A 13,005-nucleotide genomic window follows, 5' to 3' on the forward strand; every position below is an offset into this window, starting at 1 on the left:
GTCTCTTGGGGTATGGTGCTGTGCCCGCTGGAGGCAAGCACAGCACTTAACCTGTGTTTCTCCTTGGAGCCCCCTGCTCAATACTCACTAATTCTGTGTTCCAGGTCACTTTGTAGAACATAACTACTGTGAACAATGAGAATCACCTGTATTTGGGCCTCAATTTCAGACGCTGGGAGGGATCCAAGGTTGTATGAGTGAAAGCAATTGTAGTCAAGGGTTCACGTAAAATACATGTTCTTAAAAAGTGTAGCCCTATCTAAAATGTGATATCATGCTGAGACTTTCAGACCTCTAGGTGAGAACTTTTATACCTCCTGAGATTTCTAGGTTTAATGCTTTGAATTATACCATTTTAAATTAATCACATATTTCCCATGTCACCTTATTCATTGGAAAAAATTATAGAATATGAAGAGAAAGTAAGAAAAAAGGCATACAAATCCCATTAGCATGCATTTATGTTAATATTTGGTGTATGTCCCATATTATTATATTTACATACATGTGTGAAAATATAAAAATAACATATACTCGTTTCGAACCTGCTTTTTTTTTTAAAAGAATTTATTTATTTATTCACAGACACAGGGAGAGAGGGGGCAGAGACACAGACAGAGGGAGAAGCAGGCTCCATGCAGGGAGCCCGATGTGGGACTCGATCCCGGCTCTCCAGGATCACACCCCAGGCTACAGTCGGCGCCAAACTGCTGCGCCACCGGGGCTGCCCTGCTTTTTTTTAAAGATTTTATTTACTTATTCATGAGAGATATATAGAGAGAGGCAGAGACAAAGGCAGAGGGAGAAGCAGACTCCCTGTGGGGAGCCGATGTGGGACTCGATCCCAGGACCCCAGGATCATGACCTGAACCAAACCAGATGCTCAACCACTGAGCCACCCAGGCATCCCTTGAACCTACTTTTTTCACCTAACAATATGTTGTGGCCATATTTACACGCTGACAAGTACAGATCCATATCATAAATTTTATGGTATTAGTGGCTGCATAATACGGATGTACTATCATGTATTGAAGCAGTTTCTTATTGTTGGATATTAAAGTTGTTTCCAATGTTTTGCTAATAATAATAAGGAAAATTTACTAAGTGCTGTGTCAGGTGATGAATTTAAGATGTTCATAGGTAGGATTTCACCTAATCCTCTCACCAGACCTAAAGAGTATGTATTATCTATGTCCTGTTTACAGATGATGAAATTGAGGCACCAACCATATGCCTAATGTATACAGTAAATCTTGGAGCTAGGATCCAATCCTGGCAGTCTGACTTCATTTCTCCTAACTGGAATAATGTGTAGTCAGTGACTGTGTGCTCCTGTCTCTGACACAACTTTGACAATTTCTCAGGGTAAAACATATTCTGGAGGTTGCTGGCTTGGCATTGTATATTTTAAGGACTTGTTATGCATTGCCAAGTGATATTGCAGAAAAATTTTCCCTCAAATGATGTAAGAGAAGCCCCGTTTCTTTCTATCTTGATGGATACACAGAGCCAAAGACAGTACATCATTATTTTGATTTTTATTTAATTCTGAGGTGAGGTATTTTCATGTTTTTACTCATACTTTTAGTTTTTTAGTGAATTGCCAGTTTATATGTTTTTTTATTGATTTTTTATTGATTTTTAAGCATGATTTCAAAATCAAAAACTATAATAGGAAAGACTATTAAAAACATTTACATACGTGTGTGGTTTTTTATTTTTAAGAATTCTTTCTATATTTCATGTGATTGTTAACTTGTTATAAATACTTTTTCCTAGCTGGTCTTTTGAAATTTAGAGTTTTAAAAATATTTAAAGAATATTTTTATTGTGATATGTAACATACATATGGAACAGTGCAGAGAATATCAGTGTACACTTTATCAAATAAGTATGAGATGAACAGCTTCTACCACCAACCAGGTCAAGCAGTAGACTCTTGCCAGCTTCTTAGAAGCTCCTCATATGTGCCTGTATAACCTCCTTCCAACCCTCTAGAAGAAGCTGCTATTGTGATAACCAGTTTCACAGGTGCCCTCCACTGATTCCCTCTTCCTGGTCATGTCCCCACCCCACCACCAGTCCATAGTTGTCCCATGTGACCAATAGAATACGGCAGAAATAATGGGATGTCGATCCTCAGATTGGGTTATAAGAGATTGCAGCTTTCATCTTGGGCTCTCCCATTCTCTCATGGATGAATGGCTCTGGGGGAAGCCTGTTGTCATGTCTTGAGGACACTCAGGCAGCTCTGTATAGAGGCCCAGGTAGCAAGGGCCTGAGGGCCTCAATCCAAAAGCACTTGGGTAACTGAGGCCTGCCAGCAGCTGTGTTGGGTTCACCAGGTGGCATATCCTCCTGCCTTCAGGTGACTGCAACCCTGGCTGACAGCTTTATTGTGACCTCGTGACACTCTGAGCCAGAGCCACCCAGCTAAGATGCTTCTGGATTCCCGAGCCTCAGAAACTGTGAGATAATGCGTGTTTGCAGTGTTAGGTTGCTGAATTTTGGAATAATGTGTCACATAGCAATAGATAACAGATGCAGCTATTCTGATATTTTTATAATAATGATTTCCTTGCTTATAATTACAGTGTTACACACCTACGTGTGTCTGAACAATACAATACAATTTAGTGTTCCATGGGCTTTTAGTTTTTATGCATGGGATCATTTAATTTTTTAATTGGGTCTTCAATATCATGCGTATAAGTTTATCCACATAGTTTCATTATTCTCTCATTATTATTTTCTCTGCAGTCTAGAACTCCACTTACTTAGGCATCTTTTTTCCTGTTGATGGTCATTTGCATTGTTTTCCAGTGGGATGGACTGTTATTAAGAGTGTTGCTGTGAATATTCTGGGCACGTTTCCCTTGGCACATTGCACAGTTTTTCCTAGGTCTACCCAGTGGTATAATAGCTTGGCTAAAGGGTGTGGGTATCTTCACCTTTCCCTTCACTTTACCAGATAATGCCAGATTATATCAATGTACACTTTCATCTTTAGGATATGAGAGCTCCTATCGTTTATGTCCTTGTCAATACTTGGTATTGTCAGGCTTTCAAATTTTTGCATCATGTAGTCATGCCTCATTAGGATTAAAATTTACATTTCTTTGGAGGCCAAGAGGGTAAGAACTCTTTTTTGGCCACTTGAACTTCCTTTTTAGTGCCATGCTTATTCAACTATTTTGTCCATTTTATTTTATTTTTTCAAAGATTTTATTTATTTGAGAGAGAGGAGAGGAGAGAGAGTGAGCACTAGCACTGTAGAGAGTGGGGCAGAATGAGAGGGAGAAGTAGCCTCCCTGCTGAGCCGGGGCTTAATCCCAGGACCCCGGGATCATGACCTCAGCAGAAGGCATTCTTTAACTGACTGAGCCACCTGGAGCCCCTATTCTGTCCATTTTATAAGTTGTCTTTTTCTTATTTATTTGTGGCATTTCTTTATATATTATAGATACTAGTTCTTTCCTGTCCTATACTGTGCATATATCTTTTCCTGCTCTGTGGCTTATCTTTTTTCACTTTCCAAAGGCTGAAGTCTTTTGATAACAAGATTTTTAAAAATGTTAATGTAGTAGGATTTTTTGTAGTCCATTTTATTAGTCTTTCTTATTACAGCTTTTGATTTTGAAATCATATTTAGAAAGGCCTTCCTGGGGATCCCTGGGTGGCGCAGCGGTTTGGCGCCTGCCTTTGGCCCAGGGCGCGATCCTGGAGACCCGGGATCGAATCCCACGTCGGGCTCCCGGTGCATGGAGCCTGCTTCTCCCTCTGCCTGTGTCTCTGTGCCTCTCTCTCTCTCTGTGACTATCATAAATAAATAAAAAATTAAAAAAAAAAATAGAAAGGCCTTCCTGCTCTGAGATTACACAAATATCCAACTATATTTGGTGGTTTTATTTTTATAGTTTTACTTAAAAATATTTAAACTATTAGTTCATTAGGAATATTTTTGACTCTGTGATGAAGGCAGTATATTTTTATTTCTTCAGCATTATGAATATGGTTAATGAGGTTACAGACTAATTTGGCCTCTTCCTATCAATCTTAAGTGCCACTTGTATTGTAAAATTGTATCCTGTATAGTTTTGGCTTTATTTCTGAACTTTCTGTTTTGTTCATTGCTATTTCTATTGATTTGGGCACTTCCTGCTTTTTAAAATGACTATAGCTCTGTGGTACGTCTCTAGTAAGGCCTGTCCTTATTCCATAGTGTGGTTCTGCAGCACTCCTGATGTTCTTTATTTTACATTTTTATTTTCAGGATGAGCCTTGGGATCATCTTTGTCAGTTTTCTCAAAATAGGAACATAAGAATTTTTATCAGGGTTGTATTATAGGTGTATCTGCGGAAAAAGGACTTGTTTGGGATTTTGAATCTTCCCACTTCTGCATGTGGCGTATCTTACCATGTACTTCCAAATCCTTTTATGTCCCTCAGCAAAATCAGGTTCTTTCAATATCGGTTTGGCAGATTCTTCTGCAGTATTCTAAGTACTTAATATCTTCTGTTGCTGGGGTGACTTACCTCCTGAGTGTTTTCTAATGCGTGGCTGTCCAACCACTTCTCCCTCCCTTGGAGATCAGGGGCTTCTGAGAACCATGATGAGAGGCTGAGCACTGTCCCAGCTCTGCCCTTACCTGTTTGCCAGAGTAGGTTTTATTTATATAAATACTTCTGTGTAAAACAGTATAGTTTCCCTGACCAGTTATTACTGAAATTTGGAAATCCTTTTTTGCTTATGTATTATTTTTGAGTCATGATCTTTACTGATCTCTTTTATTGATTTATTTATCTTATTGATTTATCTTGGATCTTCCAGGTAATCCTTCATTCATTTAAAGCGTATTTATTGAGAGACACCTGTGTGGCTCAGTTGATTGAGCATCCAGACTGTTGATCTCAGCTCAGGTCTTGATTTCAGATCTCATGAGTTCAAGCCCCATGCTGGGCTCCACACTGGGCACGGAGCTTACTTAAAACAAAACAAAACAAAACAAAACATATCTATTGAGTACCCACTGTGTACCAGATACTTTTCTAGGTGTGTAGAATATTTCTGTGAACAAAACTGATGAATGTATTATATGCTAAGTTCAAAAGTAAATTCAAAAGCAGTCAGTGTAGGTCTCAAGGACAAGGGGACATCTGAACTAACCTGGAGGCGAGGATGTTTGGCTATGCAGGTAGCGGCTAGAAGTGTGTGCTAGGCAGAGGGAACAGCCTGTGCCAAGGCCTGGGGGAAGGAGCATGCCTGAGGAGTTTGAGGACCCGGGAGGAGAGTGGCTGGAGCAGAATGGGTGATGGAGAGGAGGGTGGCCAGGGAGGATAGAAGACTGTTCATGTGGAGCCTCACTTTAAAGACTCTGGCTTTCACGCTGAGTGAAAAGAGGCTTCTGGAATATTGGAGGGGCAAGATGGATTTAAATTTAAGAAAGATCATTCTGGTTGCTGCCTGAGAATAGACTTTATAGGGGCAAAGGTGGAAACTAGGCAGCTGGTTTGGAGGCCACTGGTGCAAAAGCCCCTCACCCAGCAGCAGTGAAGTAAGCATTGGGCGCACCTTTATGGACTGAATTTTTTTTTTAAAGATTTTATTCAAGAGATGGAATAGAGAGAGAGAGAGAGAGAGAGCAAGAACCAGCGGAAGGAGAGGGAGAGGAGAATCAGACTCCCTGCCAAGCAGGGAGCCTGAAGTAGGACTCGAACCCAGGACCTTGGGGTCATGACCTGAGCTGAAGGCAGATGCTCAATCACTGAGCTACCCAGGCACCTCAATGTTTTTTTTTTTTTTTTAAATATACACACAGAGCATTTTAGTATGCTTTAAAAATTCCACACATTTAAGAAATACCCATTTTTCTTATGAAAAGTATGGAACAAAAGAGTGAGGGCAGTGGGATCATCTATGGAATGGGCCATTGTGCCCAAGCCTTGTCCTACGTGGAAGAGAGGAGAATAGAGCTTGGCTGGTGTCGGAGGTGAGGAAGCAGGAGGCATGGCCTGCATGTGCTGAGATCAGAATCCAGGGATGTAGTTACTGGGGTGAAAGCTGTCCCGCCAACCCCTCCTGGGGCACTGTAAAGACTATGATGGTCAAGTTAGGTTTTGCTACCAGCCCATCACTGTGAATTTCGGGTTTAAATTAGCGTCTATTTTCTGCTGTCTCACTTCTCACTAGCTCTTTACCCAAGAGCTCAGAACTGCTCAGGAATTCATTGCTCAGCAATGGGAGTAACAAAGAAGTTTGTTTTAAAGTTAGGACTTCATACTTCAAATCCAGTTTTATTGGCCTGATAAAGGTGGGTTTCTGTTAAATTTAATGAGTTGGTCAGTGTCAGTTCCTGTTAAATTTAAGAACTATATTTACACTTTAAGAATAGGATTTAAACTTCTGGAGAAGGAAAGAGGGCAAAAGTTCTTTTAAGAATGTGCTATTTTTATGATGCCTTCCAAATTATCAAGAAATATGAATAATTCATGGGTTTAACCCTAGAATAAGTAGAAACTATTTTTTGCTATCTCAGAGGAGTTTGCAGTCACTTTGGGGAGATTCCATCCCTACCCCCAATCTCACAAAACCTATTTTAAGACACACCCTTGAAAAAAGAGAACCAAGAACAGTGCTTAGAAATATTTGGGGTGGAGTTTCACATTTCTTTTACTTGGTCCAATGGCTGTGGGCACCCACGTTTCTTCCTTAAGGCGCATGCCCAGTGCTAGGTTCCACGGGAACACATTAATGTATGGGTTCGCCCATTGGCTTTATGTTGAGGGAAAAACAGAGTGTCATGGAAGGCTTAAGGATTTTTTTTTCTTCTTTGGAAGTACAAAGTGCTTTTTGTTATTAATGCATGTGCAATCAGACAACTTCATCCACAATGCACAGCAATTCAGTAATATGGCTCTGCCTGGTGCAAAATACCTCATTTTGTATAGAGATGCAGAATTGCTTCATGTAGATAGAATAGAAAGAATCTTTGCTTTATTCACATATGAATAAAACGTCTTTGTTCATGGAAAAGAAAAGTGCCTCTTATTGTTTAGAAGCTCTGTGAATTTTAAATTAAGCTGATGCCTCACTATATTATATCTTTCAGGGAAAAATAGCTTTTCTTTATATATGCTTGGGCCCTAATGTCTAATATGGTGGCATAAATGATTTTTGTTCTGCAGTTTGGTTATTACATAAGAGACTGTATGTTTGCCTCAGCTGGCCTCTATGAGCGAATTGTTTTAGCAAAATTTTATAACTTTAACTCAGATTTTAAAAATTTATATTCTCTATCCCACATAGGATTTGAAGCAATTTATAAGAAATTTAAAAAGTAAAATGTTGATGGTAATAATGATTCATGATCAGGGAAACTATAAATATATGTAGTAAAGGCCAGGCTTGTGAAGGTCTCTGGGAGTAGATATACATGTAAACAACACTTATAAAAAAGTCCGTGTTGGAGCATTTGAGTGGCTCAGTGGTTGAGCATCTGCCTTTGGCTCAGGTTGTGATCCCGAGGTCCTATGATCGAGTCCTGCATCAGATGGCTCCCCGTAGGGAGCCTGCTTCCCCCTCTGCCTCTGTCTCTGCTTGTCTTCTCATGAATAAATAAAAATCTTTTAAACAAAAAGTCAGTGGAGTTGCTATTGTTGATCCTGAGATTTTTTTAAATAATATTTTATTCATTTATTTTAGTGATAGGGAAGTGCGGGGCGGGGGTGAGGAGCAGAGGGAGAGGGAGAAGAGACTCTGCACTGAACGCAGAAGGCGATGCAGGGCTTGGTCCCAGGACCCCAAGATCATGACCTGACCTGAAATCAAGAGTCAGGTGCTTAACTGAGCGAGCCACCAAGGCGTCTCAATCCTCAGATTTGATGTTGAGCTTCCCAGCAGTCAAAGTGAAAAGAGGGACTTTTCTCTGGCTCTACACAGGACTACATAAAGCATGTCCACCACTCAGCAGGAGGATGATATTCAGGCTTTCCCAAGAGAGAACCAGCCAATCAGAAGAACAGAGTGAATAAGACATGCTGGTGGGAGCTGGCACCCCAGTGTTTGTGCCTTCATCTCGCTCCTCATGGGAGGTACCTACTCTGGAGAGCCACCTGTAGGACTACAGGTAGGGACATGGCTGGCAGGAGTGCCTGGTGTCCACTCACACCTGCTCTCTAGCTCCACGTACCAGCTTCTGGCCTTCTCTGAAGGGTTCACTGGTCTTTAGCAAAATGAGAAAAATAAGGACAAAAGAAAAAAATGAGTTTCTATCAAATCTGAATTTACTTGATTCTGCTTATAATTTTAGTATTTAAATGAAATAGCAATAGTTAAAAAAATGAAGAATCCTTTCCTAAGAAAATGAAGAGTTAGAAACACTTTATTGTATGGAAACAATAATAATGATAGTAAATTATTAATAGTTATTTTAATGTTTTATATTTATTGTTTTTATAAAATATATATGAAAGTCTTTAATAAAATACTTTATGATATACATTTATATATACATATATAATTGTTATGCTAATATATTGAAATATAATATATTTATAATAATATATTTTCTGTTTTTCTTACTATTAGGAGTACTATCATAGGTATTTACTGCCTTTAAAAATACCAAAGTTTGCAAATTCCTGTTCTCTTGGCCTGTGAGCATCCCTGTCAGCTCTTAAATCTCTAGGCTCCTGACAAAACAACTCCGTTTTGCTCTCCCCTGGTGTCCCATGCACCTCTCCTTCCCCCCACCCCTCAATTTGCCTGGGCTCCTGAGAAGCCACACCCTTATCTTCACCACCACCCCCTGGGATCCTCTCCTATCACCCCTATGTCGCACTGGGCAGGTGTGATATGGTGCCTTAATGTTGCATACAAAGAAGCTCACAGGGGTTCAGGGTAACGGAGGAGTTTGTCACTTGGAGTGACACTGGCCCTGAGAGGAGCCAGGCCCTCAGATGGACAGTCACCCCTCCTGTGGTTCCGCGTAGTATCTGCAGGACAGACTTGCCACTCTGGGGGCTTTCATGTGGAGAAGCAATGGTGCAGGGGTCTTCAGACCTGGGTCCTGTGAGGAGGTCTGGGATGACCCTGACAGGTCCTCCCCAGGGAGACAAATGCCACGTGGTACTTCAAGGGACTCGGCCCAGCTCTGCTTCTCTCCATTAATGGAGATTTTGGAAAACTCTTCAGGAAACCTTACTGCCAGTGATAAGACTGTGGGTGATGTTACCTTTCTATATTGAGGGGGCATTGACACTGGCTCCTTAATTTTTAAGAGATAGAGTATACATTTAAGGTGATTAAAAAAAAAAAACCTTAAAAAAATCCCCTTTGAGTAAAATGGATTTGATGTTCTTTGTTTTCTTAACAGGTCTACATATACTTAATATTAATCTAGTTCTTGACTTCTCTGAGGTCCCCTAACTCAGAGTCAGAAGCCTTAGGGACTTATGTTCCAAAAAATTTCCTTGTAGCAGCAGCCACAGCCTGAAAGCATGATGCTCTCCTTGTCTCTGACATCAGCAGAGCTGCTCCTGGTTCTGACGGAAGCTGCTTTGCTTTGGTTTTCCTGCAGATTAGATTTAGAAAGCTCTTCTGTGCCTCTGTCTCTGTGAGGGAGGGCAGACTGTGGTCCTGCTCTGGCCACCTTCTCCCTGACCTTGACTCCCGCTTCGGTCTTCTTTCTTCCCCCTCCTACCCTCTCTTTTCCTCCCCTACCCCCGTTTCTCCCCCGCCTTCTCCCCCTCTCTCACACACATATAGTCACAGTGTAACCATCACTCTGCCTCCCCACTTCTTCTGGCTGTCACCTTGCTCCATCTCTCTCCCCAGCAGCCCCCTCCAGACAAGGTGTCATTCTGTGTAGAATTCAGGGAATACTCATTATCTAGATGAAGTAGCACCTGCAGCATTTTTCCTGCTTCTCACATTGTTAAAAATGTTATGTCTTTTTTCCTTCTAGAGCAATTTGAAAATAATTCCCTTTATTTTTATTTTTTTTTAAGATCTTATTTATTTAATTATTTAAAAGAGAATGAGTGAGAGAGAGAGAGGGCATGAGCAGGGGCAGAGTCGGAGGTAGAGGGAGAAGCAGACTCCCTGCTGAGCAGGGAGCCCCACGTGGGGCCCAATCCCAGGACCCTGGGATCATGCCCTGAGCCAAAGGCAGTTGCTTAATGGACGGAGCACCCAGGTACCCCAAAATAATCCTCTTTAGAAAAACTTACATAGCATTGGGCCTTGTGACAAATCCAGATACTGCTTCTTTTCAGTCAGGTCTCAATGACTGTGTAATGAGGTGGAGGGCAGGTTATGCAGAAATTGTGCTTTTTCCTGTTGTGTATTGGCCTTTCTCTGCTGGGTGTATTTGTGATGTCTTCCTTGGTTGACCTCCCAGCAGAGTTCAGAGGCATGCAGTGGGAGGGGGCCTTAAGAAATTGCTTAGTCGAGACAGAACTAGGTCAAGGTTTTGAATATTAAACTTGTAAGGTGTTAATTACTTGGTAATGGAAAGGAAATTTGTTTTCTGGGAGACCATCTGTGACTATGGAATAAAGACCATGGAGTCATATAACACGTTGTCCAAGCTTTTATGATCTATTCGAGCCTCACGTCTACACAAACCCTCCATTGTCGAGCCACATTGGGTATGTCACATTCTGTGCCTAGACATACACGACACCTACATCCCTGGTGCATTGAGTCATGGTTTCCCTTCGTCTGGGAGATTTTCTTCCCCCTCCTCTTAGCCTCTCCAAATGGCACTCATTCTCCAAGGCATAATTCCCATCGCACTTGCCTTATGGAGTCTTTCCTACCTGCCCAGAGCTCTTCCTTCGTACTCTGCCATAGACTTGACTTCACATTCCTTTGCTCTTTGAGGGTTTGCACAACTCTTCCACTGTATTGTGACCCTGTGTTTATTTCAGCTTCCCACGCAACCCAGAGCATGACGAATCTTTGCCAAATGCAGTTTTTCCATTAAATTCTAAAAGTGAGTAAGAGCAGAAATCATCAATGAGTAAGGATCACAAATGAGTGATCGTCACACTTGGATGATTATGGGACAGACACAAAGCACTGATAGATACGGTGGCAAAACTGTCATCCTAGAGGGAGTTTCAGTTTACTTGAGGTCAGTATATAGAGAAGGCAGTGTGGAACAACCCAAAGCTGAAGATTATTTTCCATGCATGCATTGTTCCTCCCTCTGTGCTGTTCAGAGGCAGCTTTGCTGAGCTTCTTTGTAGTGGGTAGAGATTATGTACTACAGGTACCTGCCCATAGGAGCTTAGGGGCAAAAGTCTTGGTGACCAGGGTTTGGATCAAGTAATTTGAAAAATAGCTTTTCTGTGATAATGAGGTGTGACACTCTCTGCTTTCCAGAACAATGGCTCATCTTCTTTGAGTGTTGGGACCTAAAGAATATTTCCCTTGAAAAACGTTTGCCACAGTCATTTCAGCCCACCAAACACCTTGGAAAGCTCAAGTGCATTGGAAATACATAATGAAATGTTCAGGGATAAAGGGGGCATCATAACTGTCTCTGTTCTCACAATGGTTTAGGGAAGAGAGAGCTGGAGAGAGACAGACGGGGTGGGGAATACAAGCCAATGAAGTCACATTTGGGAATTGGTGCAGAATATCGGAGAGCTTTATAGTACTGGGAAATTCTTTGCAATATTCTTGCAACTTCTCTGTAAGCCAGACATTTATTTCAAAAAGATTATTTTGAAAAAAACAAAAACAAATTCTTCGAATTATTTTCTAGTTAAAAAGAATGAAACAGTTGCTAAAATGATTATGTGTGTGTGTGTTTTAAATCTCTGGTAGCTCATTGTAGTTAATGGGGACAGTTTTTCTAATACCACCCAGCAGTTAATGTGGTCCTCACACTGTCCATCTGGAGACAGCATCAGAGCCCACAGGCTTAAAGGCTCCATCCCACAAGAGCGCCCCTTCGCTCCTACTTCTGTCACCAACTGCAAGTCCAGGTTCTCTGAGCTTCTGACTTACCAGCTCTACATGGAAGGTTCCCTCCTTGAGTTCCATTAACCTGCTAGAGCGGCTCACAGAACTCAGAGAAACACCGTACTTAGAAGAGCCCCAGTTTATTATGAAAGGATGTAACTCAGGACCAGTGGATGGAATTGATGCACAGGGTGAGGCATGGGGACGGGATGTGGAGCTTCTGCAGCCTTTGAGTGCACCACTCTCCTGGAATCTCCACGTGTCTACCAATCCAGAAGCTCTCCGAACCCTGTCCTTTTGGGTTATTATGGAGGCTTCATCATACAGGCATGATTGATTAAATCATTGGTCATTGGCAACTGATTCTCCCCTGGAGGTCTGGGGCTGGACTAGAAGTTCCAGCCTTCTATCATCTGCTCTTTCTGGTGACCAGTCCCATTTGAGACCCCTTCCTAAATCACTTCATTATCAGAAGCTCTGCTGGGCTCTAAAAGGGAGTCCTTATGAATGAATGACAAAAGACACTCCTATCACTCAAGAACTTCTAAAGGTTTTCAGAGCTCTCTGCAGAAACCTGGGACAATGGCCATATACACCTCTTGTACCACAGTAGTGTAGTATCCATTCTCAGAGAAACAGATTGCGTTTAAGGCAGGAGTTTGTGTGCTTCTTTTGACCCTGTCATAGGCCAGACTTCTGCTACCTGGGTGTGACCCCCTAAAATATCCATGTCCTAATCTCCTGAACCTGTGAATGGTACTGTATATGGCAAAGGAATCTTCTAGCTGTGATTAAATTAAATAGATAATTTTAATTAAATCAAATCTTGGGACAGTTAGTTGCGTCTGATGTAATCACAGGGTCCTTACAAAACGCTGAAGGACAGAGGAAAAGGTATGTGAAGATGGAAGCCAGTGGTTGGGGTGATGTGGTGCAGGGGCTAGGGGCCAAAGGATGCAGCGACTCTAGAAGCTAGGAAAGACAGGGAAACAGATGGTTGCCTGGAGCCTCCAGAAGGAACAAGCCCC

General features: G+C 41.7%; 1 protein-coding gene across 5 annotated transcripts in view; it reads left to right on the forward strand.

The window, feature by feature from the left end:
* SH3GL3 (SH3 domain containing GRB2 like 3, endophilin A3) overlaps positions 1–13,005 on the forward strand; it is a 135,416-nt gene that overhangs the window by 41,010 nt on the left and 81,401 nt on the right. The gene's annotated exons all lie outside the window — the stretch shown is intronic.

Source organism: Canis lupus, chromosome 2, assembly GCF_048164855.1.
Source record: "Canis lupus baileyi chromosome 2, mCanLup2.hap1, whole genome shotgun sequence".
NCBI classification, from domain to species: Eukaryota; Metazoa; Chordata; class Mammalia; order Carnivora; family Canidae; genus Canis; species Canis lupus.